At 37.4% G+C, this 16,447-nt stretch overlaps 1 long non-coding RNA gene and 1 pseudogene across 2 annotated transcripts in view; both read right to left on the reverse strand.

The window, feature by feature from the left end:
• LOC124103546 (uncharacterized) overlaps positions 1-15,492 on the reverse strand; it is an 81,964-nt gene extending 66,472 nt beyond the window's left edge. For both annotated transcript variants that reach the window (XR_009228286.1, XR_006855216.2), the window contains exon 1: positions 15,130-15,492. This is a non-coding gene — a long non-coding RNA (uncharacterized LOC124103546). The remainder of the gene's footprint in view (positions 1-15,129) is intronic.
• LOC124103545 (interferon-inducible GTPase 1-like) lies at positions 45-15,140 on the reverse strand (annotated as a pseudogene).
• Positions 15,493-16,447: the final 955 nt, after the last annotated feature.

The following is a 16,447-nucleotide window of genomic DNA, read 5'->3' on the forward strand; positions in this document are numbered from 1 at the left end:
TAGTCTAATGTAAAGACCAGAGCAAGAACACACCCACACACCCATTAGTTGAACAGAACATCTTCAAATATTTCAAAAGTATTTTTGGAGATTTTCAACAAATTTTGGAATTGTTCCAAAGGAACATGCAAATTCTCAGCCACAATCTGCAAGGATGCATCATCCCAAACCAAAACGTCTCAATAGTAGTTGAAGCCTGCCTTCAGCTTCTCCACATCATTTGTCACTGGTGATGCTCTCCACAGGCAAGGTGGCCAATATTTTAGACTTCAATTCTTCTAGCCAGGTAAACTGCTTCAGAAAATACCGGTTTCTTAAAATAGCCCTATCAATAATCTTAAGCAGGGAAAGCATAAAATCATGGTGCTTTTGAACAAGGAGATCCTTTAGTAGCTTGTCTTTCAAGATCGGGAAATCATACTTAGAAAGATCACAGTTGGATATCAAAAATATTTGTGGTTTATTAATGTTATTACTCTTAAAATTAATCACACAGTCCTCTCGGATCTGCTGCAGGACTTTTTCTCTGTCAAAGGTAGTTGGCTTAGATATCTGTGCATTTTTTAAATCACAGTCCACCTTGGTTCTCACAAAGTAAAAATCCTTCTTCTTAATTTTGATAGTCTTGGCCAGGTCCAAATCATTTTTCTTGAAGCGTGTAGCAGAAACAATAATGAAGAAGTCATACTCCCTAAATTTTACATTCTCCAGATAATGTTTTGGCTGGAACTTAGTGATTCCAATCCCAGGCAGGTCCCAGATTATCACATTGGGAAAATCTGGGTGTATGTATGGAGTTCTCTTCATGGTCATCTCCACCACCCCAATAAGAGCTGCATCTTTTTCTTCATGACCAATCCCTCTCAGGGCATTGATGAAACTTGACTTCCCTGCCCCAGACTCCCCTGTTACAGCAATGTTGAGTTGGGCATTATTATTTTTTTCCAATACACTGTTGATTGCAAAGGTTGCCTCCTCAATGTTTCCTTTTTTCAGTTGCAACTCTATCAAACTGATGGTTTCCTGAGAAATGATTTTGTTTTCTACCTCCAAGTTCTTCAAATGTGCAGTAAAGCTGGAGGCCAAATCATGGTGCTGATCATGAGCAGGAGTACCAGAGAACTGTTGACCCATGACTGTGTACAAGTAAAGTAACTGAAAGAAAGAGGAAAGTTGAAAGGGTTACTATGCCAGAAGAATGTCTTTGAGCTTTGGTCTTACCCAAAGTGCTGCAGATTTTGCCATTTCCCTCAATTATGCCCTGAAACAGATCAATTTTCATATCTTTCTGGTTTTTTCTTATTTGAACTCTTTACTATGGAAATATTTAAACTTAAAGTTAAGAAATATAATACAAAAAAAGCTGCAAGTGTCTTTTAGAATCAATTTGCCAAAACATGGCTAATCATCATTCATCGAATCCTACTAGAGGATGCAACCTAATCCAAGACATCACATCATTCCATGCATAAATACTTCAGTACATTTCTTCAAACTATAAAGAATTTTGATTATCAAATTTCATAACATTACCACACATTACCACATAATCATCATCAGAACACAACCAGTTTCAAATTCCTCAATAACCATGTAGAACTTTTTTAGTGTTTATTGTTTTACACCATTGGCTTAAAATGTCAGTAAAGGCCAGATGCTATATTGGGTTGATATAATTGTAAAGTAGCATTGGTTTTCTTTTCATGGGTCCTTTTCTTGTCTTTGTTCATGAATCATTATTAACTTGCAATAATATGAGGCTTCTTCATCCTTCAGGTCCAAGTTTAAGCCCATTAACTCAATGTTTCAGCATTTTGAGCTTTTATTTTAGTACCACGTTTTCTTTTAAATGTCTTATTTTATAAAAAGTAATTTAATTGTACAAAGTCTTTTTGGAAAATTAGAATTTGGGAAGAGCTTCAGAAAAACTCACAAGCTGCTATACTTTCTAACTTAATGATATGAAGGTCATTTCTTTCAACAAGTTTATTGAGATACCACTTGCATATAACAACTACATGTTAAGTTGTACAGCTTCATGTTCTGATATATGAATACATGATGACCTGATAATCACAGTCCACCTAGCACAGCCATCACCTCTATGTTGTTACCATTTGTGAGTGTGCCTCTATGTGTGTATTTTTTTGTGTTATTGTTTTGTGTAGAAAGAATGCCTAGTATCTATTCTCTTAGCAAATTTCATGTGTACAATACAGTATTTTTATTATCATAATCATGCTGTACATTAGATCTCCAGAACTTTGTTCATCTTGTGTAACTAAAACTGTGTATCCTTTGCCCAACATTTTCCTTCCTCCCAGCTCCTGGCAACCATTCTCTGCTTCTATGTGTTTTACTACTCAAGATTCCACATGTAAGTGAGATCAGGAAGATCATTTTCTATATGGTTAGCAGAACAGACCAGAGCTTCTAATGTGACCTTTGTGACTTTTGCATTACTGAACTAACATTAAAGCCTCTTGATATTGCTCAGTATGCATTAAAAAAAAGTATTTAAGGAACATATAATTCCAGAGGTTCATAATATTTTGCAAGAGCCAAAGTGAATCTTATATATGTGGTTGAGACTAAGCCATCTCAATTAACTATGCCCAAGCAAACTTCCTGCTAAAATGAGGCCACAGGAAAGGACAGGGAGAGTGAACCATTGGAATCCATTGGTAATTCATCAACTGCTTTCGAGAACAGAGCCATTGTAAGAAGTCTCAACCTGCTTGTCATTACAAAAAGACACAGATTTTGGAAACTGGTCCTAAAGGTCACCAGCATTGATTTCAAACATCACAGTTAAGACCCATGGAAAAACATAAAATAACATTTTGGGAAGGAAGAATGGAGAAAATTGTGAAGCAAGAGTAAAACATCTAAATATACTCTCCTTGTCCATTGCAGATCAAATGTTTAGGCAGGGAAGTACAGTTTACTCAGTACTTTGATACATTGATTTATGGATATGTATCAGACTTCTGTTTAAACACACAAATAGAAACACAAACGGTATAATGGCCAAAAATAATATTTGGATTGGGGAAAAGAAACCTAATAGAAGAGGCTTAAAGGATAAGAATGAAATAAAAAATAAATTTCTTCCTAGTTTCTAGCATGTTGCATCTAACTTGTTCAACAAACTGGCAATCTTTCTTTGAGATATTTTCCCAAGGGAAAACCCTACCTATTGAAATTTTGAATGGTGAAAGAAGATTGTGCTTAGTTATTTGCCTAGATCACATCTCCTGACTTGAGGATAGCAAAACAAGCATTTCTTGACAACATCTTTCTTGACATACTGATACAGATTCTTTGTCCCTAGACAGAAGAAAAACAGGAAGAGATGAGCACTTATTGTTTTATTGCATTGGCAAACAGGTTTAATTAAGCCAGTTCTGGTACCTTTCAATTCTGATTATTGCTTGGACTTCCTGAACGCTCTGGGAAGAAGCAGTACAAGAAAGATATAGGCATTATTTACAATTTTTAACAAATGAAGCAAATATAAAACTCTTAGTCTCTTGGAATTCTAGTCTCACCTCTTTGGCTTTAGAAAGAAGCAAAGTCACCCAAGTGTTAAAAGGTATTTCAACTTCAAGGAAAGTTTACACATATGATGATGAGGAGGTAATCACAAGACTTGGGTTCAGCTCCCCAGCAAAATTTATTGCATGGGCTTAGAATTCATTCTCAGGCACAGTGAGAATTGGGGTTCCTCCTGGTGTGTTGTTAGAAGATTGGAGAAAAACTGTTGTTAGAAGATGGGAGAAAGGCTCTTCTGAGACACTGAGGGTGAGAATGAGATTACAAATCTCCATAGTTTCAAATTTCTCTTCAGTGAATGTCCTTATGGGATGGTCTTCCATTCCTCTTCATCCATATAAGCATGGAAATGTGAGGGTAGAAGTAGACCTGGATCCCTAATAGGAAGATGAGTTTACAATTGTGAATTGATACGTTAAAATTGAACATAATTTCTTGGGTACTCTGTGACGTTTTGATACATGTACACACTATGCAATGATCAAATCAGGGTAAGCATATCTATCTCCTCAATAATTGTCATTTCTTTGTGAGTAAAGCATTACAAATGCTTTTTGCATTATATGGTACATTAACACTATCTGTCCTGATTGTGCAATAGAACACCAGAAATTATCGTTCCCATCTAACTGTAAAGTACCACTTGACCAACCTGCTGGAAGCAGTCCAACTCCATCTTGGAAAACCTTCTTCACCATTTTTTGTGGGTGTGGCTATCAGATCAAATCACCATTTGAGCAGCATATCAACCTACACTTGACCCCCAGTTCATTGTCCACCACCAGAAACTGTAAGCATTTTTATGAAACAACTGATTACATTTTAAAAATAATTGAATCAAACATTTCTGGACATTGAGATTAAACTGTAAATGTCTTAATAACAACAATTTGTTCATAGATGGTGTATTGTTGATATTGGGATCTGTTAACATTGTCCTTCCCCACAAAGGATAAATCTAAGATCCCTACAAGAGCACTACAAATCTACAGGGTAAAAACAATAACAAACCAGATCCACAGAGCTGGAAAGGAAGACACATGAGCAACATGAAAAGACAAGGGAAGCAAGTACCACAAACAAATCAAAACAACACATCATTAGAAGGATTGGCAGCTATAACAGAAAAAAGTACAGAGAAAGATTCCAGGATATACATGGTTAAAATGTTTTGGGATCTCAAAGAAGACATAAGAGAACAAATAAAGGCAGTGAAAGATCACTTCCACAATGAGCTACATAAAAAATTCAAGAAGCAAAAGATCACCTCAACAGGGAGATAGAGGTTCTAAAAACAAACAAACAAACAGAAATCCTTGAAATGAAAGAAATAATAAACCAAATTAAAAACTCAAATGAAAGCATCACCAACAGAATAGACCACTTAGAAGATAGGACATCAGACAATGAAGATCAAATAAATCATCTTGAAAAGAACATAGCCACACAGCAAAAATGGTAAGAAACCATGAGCAGAATATTCAAGAAATATGGGATAGCATAAAAAGACCAAATTTCAGAGGTATTTGGATAGAGGGAGGCATAAGAGGTCCAAACCCAAGGAATGAACAATCTATTCAATGAAATAATATCAGAAAACTTTCCAAACATGAAGAATGAATTAGAAATCCAAATTCAAGAGGCCTACAGGATGCTGAATGTACAAAATAACAACAGACCCACACCAAGGCACATTATAATGAAAATGCCCAACATACAGAATAAAGAGAGAATTTTAAAAGCCACAAGAGAAAGGAATCTGATTACATATAGGGGAAAACCAATTAGGATAATGGCAGATTTTTCAACATAGACCCTGAAAGCTAGAAGATCCTGGAACAACATATTTCAAGCTCTGAAAGATAATGGGTGCCAACCAAGAATCTTGTATCTAGCCAAATTAAGCTTTATATTTGAAGATAAAATAAAAACCTTCTACAGTAAGCAAAAGTTAAGAGTTTATAGCTAGAAAACTGGCACTACAAAACATCCTTGGCAAGATATTTCATGGAGAGGAAAAGAGCAATGAAAATCAGCAGAGGGAGGTGGTACACTAAAGGAAAAACTAATAAAGAAGAAAACCAATTCAAGTAAAATAACAAAATAACAAAAATAAACAACTATGGCTGGAAATACAAACCAGGTGTCAACAGTAACCCTAAATGTTACTGGCTTAAACTCACCAATCAAAGGACATAGGCTAGCAGATTGGATTAAAACAAGCCCCAACAATATGCTACCTCCAGGAGACTCAGATCTGACAGGAAAAGACATACACAGACTGAAGGTGAAAGCTTGGGAAAAGTCATACCACTCACATGGACTGTGGAAGCAAGCAGGGGTTTCCATACTCATATCAAATAAAGTAGACTTCAAGCCAAGGTTAATCAAAAGGAATATAGACGGACATTACATACTGCTCAAGGGAACCATACACCAACAAGACATAACAATCATAAATATATATGCCCCAAACAATAGTGCAGCTACGTTCATCAAACAAACTCTTCTCAATTTCAAGAATCACATTAACCACAACACAATAATCTTGGGTGACTTTAACACACCTCTCTCTCCACTGGATAGATCTTCCAATCAAACGGTGAAGAAAGAAACTATAGGACTCAATAACGCAATCAATAACTTAGACTTAACTGACATATATACAATATTTCAACCTGCATCAAGCAGATACACTCTCTTCTCAGCAGCACATGGATCCTTCTCTAAAATAGACCATATACTACGCCACAAAGCAACTCTTAGCAAATACAAAAAAGTAGAGATACTACCATGCATTTTCTCGGTCACAATGGAATGAAATTGGAAATCAATGACAAAATAAAAATTTCTCCATCACCTGGAGACTATACAATATGCTACTGAATGAGCAATGGGTCACAGAAGACATCCAGGAGGAGATTAAAAAATTCTTAGAGGTAACTGAGAACATAGACACAACATATGGAAATCTCTGGGACACTATGAAGGCAGTACTAAGAAGAAAATTCATTGCATGGAGTTCATACCTTAAAAGAAGCAAAAGTCAACAAATAAATGACCTCACACTACATCTCAAAGCTCTAGAAAAAGAAGAACAAATCAGCAGCAAAAGCAGCAGAAGGCAAGAACTAATTCAAATCAGAGCTGAAATCAAAACAAAAGAAACAATTGAAAAAATTGACAAAACTAAAAGTTGGTTCTTTGAAAAAACAAATAAAATTGACAGACCCTTAGCCATGCTAACAAAAAGAAGGAGAGAGAGAACTCAAATAACCAGCATACCTGATAGAAAAGGTAATATCACAACAGACACTAAAGAAATACAGAGGATAATTAGAAATTATTTTGAAATCTTATACTCCAATACAATACAAGACATTGAAGGCATTGACAAATTTCTTAAGTCATACGATTTGCCCAGATCGAGTCAGGAAGATATACACAGTTTAAACACACCAATATCAAGTGAGGAAATAGAAGAAGCCATGAAAAGCTTACCAACCAAGAAAAGTCCAGGACTGGATGGATACACAGCCGAGTTCTACAAATCCTTTAAAGAAGAACTATTACCAATACTCTTCAATTTATTTCAGGAAATAGAAAAAGAGACAGTAATTCCAAAATCATTCTATGAGACCAATATCACCCTGATCGCAAAACCAGACAGACACATCAAAGAAAGAAAACTTCAGGCCAATATCTCTAATGAACATAGATGCAAAAATTCTCAATAAAATTTTGGCAAATCAAATACAAAAACATATCAAAAAGGTTGTGCACCATGATCAAGTGGGATTCATCCCAGGGATGCAAGGTTGGTTCAACATATGGAAATCAATAAATATAATTCAACACATCAATAGACTTAAAGATAAGAATCATATGATCATCTCAATAGACGCAGTAAAAGCATTTGACAAAATACAGCACCCCTTTATGTTCAAAACACTAGAAAAACTAGGGATAACGGGAACATATCTCAACATCATAAAAGCTATCTATGCTAAGCCTCTGGCCAACATCATTTTAAATGGAGAAAAATTGAAGCAAGAAAAACTGGAACAGGACAGGGATGCCCTCTTTCGCCACTTCTGTTCAACATAGTTCATGAAACACTGGCCAGAGCAATTAGACAGATGAAAGAAATCAATGGGATATATATAGGAAAAGAAGAACTTAAATTAGCACTATTTGCTGATGATATGATTCTACACCTAGAAGACCCAAAAAACCCTACCAGAAAATTTCGAGAACTAGTAAATGAATTCAGCAAAATAGCAGGATATAAAATCAACACCCATAAATCAAAGGCATTTCTGTATATCAGTGACAAAGCCCCTGAGAAGGAAATGAGAACTACCCCATTCACAATAAGCTCAAAAAAAAAGAGATACTGGGGAATCAACTTAACAAAAGAGGTGAAAGATCTATACAATGAAAACCACAGAAGCCTAAAGAGAGAAATCAAACAAGACCTTAGAAGATGGAAAGATCTACCTTGCTCTTGGATAGGCAGAATTAATATTATCAAAATGACCATACTTCCAAAAGCACTATACAGATTTAATGCAATTCCAATCAAAATCCCAATGGAATTCCTCATAGAAATAGAAAAAGCAATTATAAAATTCATCTGGAAAAATAAGAGACCCAGAATAGCTAAAGCAATTCTAAGCAGGAAGAGTGAAGCAGGTGGCATTGCTACACCAGACCTTGAACTATACTCCAGAGCAATAGGAACAAAAGCAGCATGGTATTGGCACCAAAACAGACTGGTAGACCAATGGTACAGAATAGAGGACACAGAGAATAACCCACAAAAATTACACTTATCTTATACTAGACAAAGGTGCCAAAAACATGCACTGGAGAAAAGATAGCCTCTTCAACAAATGGTGCTGGGAAAACTGGAAATCCATATGCAACAGAATGAAATTAAGCACCTATCTCTCACCATGCACAAAACTTAACTCAAAATGGATCAAGAACCTAGGAATTAGACCAGAGACTCTGCATCTAATAGAAGAAAAAGTAGGCCCTGATCTTCATCATGTGGGAGTAGGCCCCAAATTCCTTAATAAGACTCCTATAGCACAAGAATTAAAACCAAGAATCAATACATGAGATGGAATAAAACTAAAAGGTTTCTTCTCAGCAAAAGAAACAATCTGTGAGGTGAACAGAGAGCCCCCATCCTGGGAGCAAACTTTTACCCCTCACACATCAGATAGAGCATTAATCTCTAGGATACATAAGGAACTCAAAAAGCTAAGCACCAAAAAAAAAAAAGCAAATAATGCAATCAACATATGGGCCAAGGATCTGAATAGACACTTCTCAGAAGAGGATATACAATCAATCAACAAATATATGAAAAAAATGCTCATCATCTCTAGCAATCAGAGAAATGCACATCAAGACTACTCTAAGCTATCATCTCACTCCAGTCAGAATGGCAGCTATTATGAAGACAAACATCAATAAGTGTTGGCGAGGATGTGGGGGAAAAGGTACACTCAGACATTGCTCCTGGGACTGAAAATTGGTACAGCCAATATGGAAAGCTCTATGGAGATTCCTTGGAAATCTGGGAATGGAACCACCATTTCACCCAGCTATGCCTCTTCTCAGACTATACCCAAAGGACTTAAAAACAGCATACTACAGGAACACAGCCACATCAATGTTTATAGCAGCACAATTCACAATAGCTAAACTGTGGAGCCAACCTAGATGACCTTCATGGATGAATGTATTAAAAAAATGTGGCATACATACATGATGGAATTTTACACAGCATTAAAAGAGAACAAAATCATGGTATTTGCAGGTACATGGATTGTTTTGGAGAAGATAATGCTAAGTGAAGTTAGCCAATCCCCGAAAAACAAATGCCAATTGTTTTCTCTGATATAAGGAGGGTGACTCATAGTGGGGTACAGAGGGGGAGCATGGGAGGATTAGATGAGTTCTAGATAGGGAAGAGGGGTAGGAGGGAAAGGAAGAGAGCAGGAGATTAGCAATGGCAGTGGAATGTGATGGACATCATTATCCAAAGTACATGTATGAACACTTGATTTGGGTGTCAACTCACTTTATATAGAAACAGAGATATGAAAAACTGTGGTATATATGTGTAATAAGATTTGTAATGCAAAAAAAAATCAAAGTACATGTATAAAGGCATGAATTGGTGTGAATATTCTCTATATACAAAGATATGAAAACTTGTTCGCTATATGTGTAATAAGAATTGTAATGCGTTCTGCTGTCGTGTATTTTTAAATAATCAATAAAACTAAAAAAATGACCATGATAGAAGTTTAAAATTTTTTCATATTCCCATTGAAAAGTAAAAGGTCAGATCCAAATGCTTTTAAAAGTTTTATAAGAAATTAACATCAGAGGATATAAACTGTAAATGTGTGTGTGTATGTGTCAGTGTGTGTGTGTATAGACTTAAAAGAGAGGAAAAAATCTAAGAACGATGCTACTTAATTCATTTTAAATCTGATATAACACTGAGGGTTAAATTGAATAAATAAGAGAAAATAATAGATCATATTGCCTCTAATTTTTTCTGAAAAATCTTTCTAAATAATAGCACTAGCTACCTGAAAGATACATACATACATGTATACATATTATACATACATGTAAGTCCAGTAGAAATATATATGTGCTGGGAAAACTGGAAATCCATATGCAACAAAATGAAACTGAATCCCCTCCTCTCGCCATGCACAAAAGTTAACTCAAAGTGGATCAAGGAGCTAGATATCAAATCAGAGACTCTGCGTCTGATAGAAGAAAAAGTTGGCTCCGATCTACATATTGTAGGGTCGGGCTCCAAATTCCTTAATAGGACACCCATAGCACAAAAGTTGATAACAAAAATCAACAAATGGGACTTACTTAAACTGAAAAGTTTTCTCTCAGCAAGAGAAACAATAAAAGAGGTAAATAGGGAGCCTACATCATGGGAACAAATTTTTACTCCTCACACTTCAGATAGAGCCCTAATATCCAGAGTATACAAAGAACTCAAAAAATTAAACAATAAGAAAACAAATAACCCAATCAACAAATGGGCCAAAGACCTGAACAGACACTTCTCAGAGGAGGACATACAATCAATCAACAAGTACATGAAAAAATGCTCACCATCTCTAGCAGTCAGAGAAATGCAAATCAAAACCACCCTAAGATACCATCTCACTCCTGTAAGATTGGCAGCCATTATGAAGTCAAACAACAACAAGTGCTGGAGAGGATGTGGGGAAAAGGGTACTCTTGTACATTGCTGGTGGGACTGCAAACTGGTGCGGCCAATCTGGAAAACAGTATGGAGACTCCTGGGAAAGCTGGGAATGGAACCACCATTTGACCCAGCTATTGCCCTTCTTGGACTTTTCCCTGAAGACCTTAAAAGAGCATACTACAGGGATACTGCTACATCGATGTTCATAGCAGCACAATTCACAATTGCTAGACTGTGGAACCAACCCAGATGCCCTTCAATAGATGAATGGATAAAAAAAATGTGGCATTTATACACCATGGAGTATTACGCAGCACTAAAAAATGACAAAATCATAGAATTTGCAGGGAAATGGATGGCACTAGAGCAGATTATGCTTAGTGAAGCTAGCCAATCCCTAAAAAACAAATACCAAATGTCTTCTTTGATATAATGAGAGCAACTAAGAACAGAGCAGGGAGGAAGAGCAGGAAGAAAAGATTAACATTAAACAGATACATGAGGTGGGATGGAAAGGGAGAGAAAAGGGAAATTGCATGGTAATGGAGGGAGACCCTCATTGTTATACAAAATTACATATAAGAGGCTGTGAGGGGAATGGGAAAATAAACAATGAGAGATATGAATTACAGTGGATGGGGTAGAGAGAGAAGATGGGAGGGGAGGGAGGGGGGATGGTAGAGGATAGGAAAGGTAGCAGAATACAACAGTTACTAATAGGGCATTATGTAAAAATGTGGATGTGTAACCGATGTGATTCTGCAATCTGTATTTGGGGTAAAATTGGGAGTTCATAACCAACTTGAATCTAATGTATGAAATATGATATGTGAAGAGCTTTATAATGTTTTGAACAACCAATAAAAAAAATTAAAAAAAAAAAAAAAAAAGAAATATATATATAGTCTACTGATATTAGTGTGACATTTTAGAAAAAGAAGAAAGCAAGATGGTTTTCTAAACAATATTTAGCTAGCTTAGGTTTGGCATCTTTACATTCTCTTCTCCCTAAAACTAAATCTTCTAAGACTTCCCATGTCAGCACATGGACCCCCATCATTAATTAGGGAAACACATTAAAACCCTTCAGTAAATTTTCATCCTCATATTCCTATCTAATCCTCCATTAAATTTGTAAACAACCTTTTTGATTATTTCTCCAAGTTTATTCACTTAGATCATTCATCATAAAGCAGCCAGGCGACCTGGTCCAACGCACTATCATTTCCAGCTTGGAATACGTCATTTGACACTTTACTATTTTTTATCCCCTTGTTCTTACCAGCAACATTTATTTTCAAACATAGCCAGAGTTATTCATTAAATGTATAAGTTAGATCATGTCACTCCTCTCCTTAAAGCCACCACAGGGATTCTCATTTCACATACATAGCACACCTGCCATACACACCATAGCTTTGAACTCTGGTACCACATCTGGGCCCCTTGTTTGCTGCATTCCAGCCACCCTGTCTTTCCTGGCCCATGTTTCTATCCCAGGACTTTTGCAGTGATTTACTGTTCCCATTTCTTAGATTGCTCTTCCCTTGTCTGTCCCATGGGTCATTAATCCTTCACCATCCTCTAAGCTCTTTTCAACTTATATGAGGTTTGTTGAATTTTATATTCTTATTGAGATCTGACCTTGCACCTGTCCCCATCATTCATCATTCTTTTTTATATATCCCTTTTCTCCATAACACACATCACCAAATGACTTGATATTTTTATGTACTTATTTAATTACAGTACAATGAAACATCAGGGTGGCAAGATGTGTTTTTGCTTTGCTCACTCCTCCATCACCAATATCCACAGAAATATGATGACTTACTATTTATGGAATGAATAGACTAAATGAGGAAATCACTAAAATGCTCTCATGAACTGTTAGGCCTATTCTCTGGCTCTAACCGGTCCATGGCCATGAAGTTCCTATAGAGAGTGTGTGCCAGGCTTCTTAAGAGAACCAAACAACATCCTACTACAAAACAGGGCCTCTCCTTAGAATCAAGAAGTACCATGCAAATGAGCCAACACACAGACAAAGAGATTCAGGCCACAGGCAACCCCTCTACCCTCTGTGTTCTACAGTGGGAAATGGATAAAGCTATACAGGAAATGAAAGCCACAGAACACTTCATTCTGATGGCAGACAAGGTGCTTGTGTTTCAAAGGAAGGGCTGCCACACACCTGCCCAAAATCAACACTAAATGTTTGCTTAAAAACCAAAATGAGACAAAATGGGGAAAAAAGCAGATACATGATATGCAAAACCTCTGTGGATGTTTTGAACCAAATTAAGTTTGCTTGGTGGCATCCACATGCATCTCAATGACTTCTGTGAAATCTTAAATGATGTCTAAAAAAAAAAAAATTCCAGTGGCCAGAGGCCCACAAGTACATAAACATCAGGAGAGCATATGCGAAATATTACAAGAGGAAGAATAAGTGCTCACTGGGTCAGCCTTACAGTTAAATTAGGACACTGAGGCCTGAATATTGGGAACATGAATAAACAAGCAAGATGCTTCCTGGGAACTCTTCAATACAGAATGAGAGAACAGATCTTCAGGAGAAGGTACCAGGACACCATGACAGAACCAATGTTAAAGAACATGGTCAAGATAAAGACAGGAATGTGCCTCTGGCAATGGTTCCCTATCAGGATAATTTTGAACCCCTGGAGACACTTGGCAATCTATGTAGAAATCTCTGGTTGTCACAAGTGGAAGGTGAGATGCTACTGACATCTCTTGTGCAGAGATCAGGGATGTAGCTTACTGTCCCACAACATACTCTGAAGTATTATCAGCCCCCAGATTTCCATATTCCATATTGGGATGAGTGGAAATCCTTCCTTTCCTCCTTCAGGGACCTTATAGCATAGCACAGTCCTGAGGTGGGCTGTGCAGGGTAGAGTCATGATTTAGGAAGAAATTACTTTCACATTTATATGAAGTCTGGTCAGGGAACTCCTTAATAGTGGTGCCAATTTTTCTGCTTGAAACCAAGGAAAACACCCAGAAATGTGAAGGAATCTATCCAATCTGTTGGACTGTAGGGGAGGACAGTGATGCGAGGATCTACTGGGAACTGTGCAGACCTCACATGGCCAATCAGGGATTTTCTCCTCATACTAATCCCCAGAGAAGATTGGAAGAAAAGGAGGATAATAAAGAACATGATGAACCGCAGGGGCATAAAGCAAGCAGCCTTGAAACATGGCCCCTGAGTGGTGTTTGTGAAACCCACTGAAAAGTATCCAGTGAGCTCTGCAACTCACGGGTGGATGGGCCCACAGCAACCCTGGAGGCCATGGGAGCAGTCTCAGAGCATCTAGAAATAGCCAAACTGGAGTGGGAAGAATCAGTTGCTGACTCATGAACAAAGCCCCAGGATGAGGTCATTCTGACTGTTGACCAGAAAGATGGGGATAAAGAGAATAGAATAGAATAGAAGAGATGCTAAACCAGCAAGTAACACAGAAAAAAAAAAAAAAGAACCATAGCCAGATTCACTAAGGAAGGAAAAAAGAACCCTCTGGCATGTCCAGAAAGTCACTAAGAGCACATTGTGTTATGAGCAGACTTCGTTATTTTTTCAGTCTTCCTCTCTTTTATCCTCTACCAATTCCCTGTTTCAATGACACTCCATAGTCTGCTTTAAATGTCTTGTCCACTATGAACACAAGGGACAAGGATTTGCACTATCAATCATTTTAAAGGATACATGTCTCAATGACATTATTTTACCATTTTTTCCTGACTTGCCTGACTTTTCTTCACAAGAGATCATTAGCATTCCTACTCTACATTTTAAAAATGAAAGACTCACCAGTCATAAATGTTCTACAGTTAGTTATAGCAGAGGTGGCATGCAGAGTTGCCCCTGCTCCAAGTCTAGCTTATGCTGCAAAGGAAGGAATAAAAAGTGCTGAATTAGAGTTAATAATATAAGAACAGGGAATAAAAGAACTGAGACAGAACCAACCTCACATATTCTGTGGTGATATTCCCTAATATATTCTGACACATACATTTTCAACCATTCTAGAGGGAGGTGCTAGAGACAGAACAAGACTAATGAAAAAAACATTTCACCAAGTAAAAAATATCCAAAACATTTGCTTTAAATTTGCCTGAACTTCAGTGATTAACTATGACTGTTCATTAGCCCATCCTACCTCCCTTCCATCAAGGCTCCTTAGCTTCCAAGTTGAGCATCTCATCCCTCCAGTCCGTGCTCCTAAATGTTTTGGTAACCAAAATTTTCTTAGAGAAAAGAAATCTTTTGGGTCGGAAGTCACCTGAATAGCCTTGCTGGATTAGTAGAAAATCCTGTGTCTGGTTGATGGCTTACTATTGTTTAAGGCTTTGTAGCTCTGATAGGCTCTTCTTCTGAAATCTACCTCTTCTCTGTCTGTGCAAAGTAACACACACAAGGTGGCTGAACAGGGCTTATATACTCACTTGGCTTCTCTCCCACCTTTCTGTGTGATGCTGACCAATCATGGAGGAAGTTGGGAAAGTCCCATTTCTGAATCAACTGTATTTCCCAGAACACAAAAGTGAAACCAAAATTTGTCTTTCCAGGAATTCAGTCAGTTCTGAGAAGAGAAAGTTGAACAGTCTTGAGATCACAAGTAAGCTGTCAGAAATTTAAGGCTTGACAAGAGAGGAGAGCACAGAGAAGCAACTTAATAACAAGGCTAGAATACCTTCCATGGTCCCTGATCATTTTCTCTGATCCCTGACTCCACAAATGCAGCCTGAACTGAGAGTCACATCAGCTGTCTCACCAGAGACACCCCCCACTCCCTGTGACAGTAACCTCTGTGACAGTAACCCTGTTCCTGATTGATGTGAGTTTATTTCACTCAGACCTCATCACTATTTTATAAACATTAGGGAGTGTTGTAAAGTGGATGTGAGAGTTTGGGGTGAGGCAGTCAGAAGACAGAAAGGATGGTGTTGTGAGGTATCTCCCAAGAGCTCTTGGGTGAGAGTGCAAAAATACTCAGAGGTATAAGGATTATATTATGAGAGTTTGAACCCAATCAGTATTATTCCACTGATATGCATTAACTGGATGGTAGCTGTAGGCATGTAGGGTGTGGCTGGAGGAGTAATTCACTGAAGATGTACCTTTAGGGTTTGTATTTTGTCCTGGATGAGTGGAGCTGTCTCTGTTTCCTGGTTGCCATGGCCTGAACTGTTTTTCTCCTCTCCTCCATGATGTTCTGCCTCATCTTGGATCCAGAGCAAAGAACTCTACCGATCATGGACTGAACCTCTGAAACTATGAACCAAAATAAACTTTCCCTCCTCTACAATATTTTCATCTAGTCTTTTGGTTACAGTAATGAAGGAATGAAGAAGCTGACTAAAATTGACAGAGATGTCAGTATTGATGAAAGCACACAGCTCAGCCCATAGTGCACATGCAAACCCTCCTTCCTAACAATGACCTTTGGTTCTCAGTAATTCCAGGAGGGCATAGTGCTTTTCCACACATTTGCAGTTAAAGCAATTGAGACACTCTAACAACCAATTAAGTTATTTGCCCAAAATCAGACAGAAAAGAGATGGAAGACTTCTCAAACATTTTAAATTAAACCTTCTCGA

This window comes from Marmota monax, unplaced genomic scaffold, assembly GCF_021218885.2.
Source record: "Marmota monax isolate L192 unplaced genomic scaffold, Marmota_monax_Labrador192_F-V1.1 WCK01_AAM20220418_F8-fsc00006, whole genome shotgun sequence".
NCBI lineage: Eukaryota > Metazoa > Chordata > Mammalia > Rodentia > Sciuridae > Marmota > Marmota monax.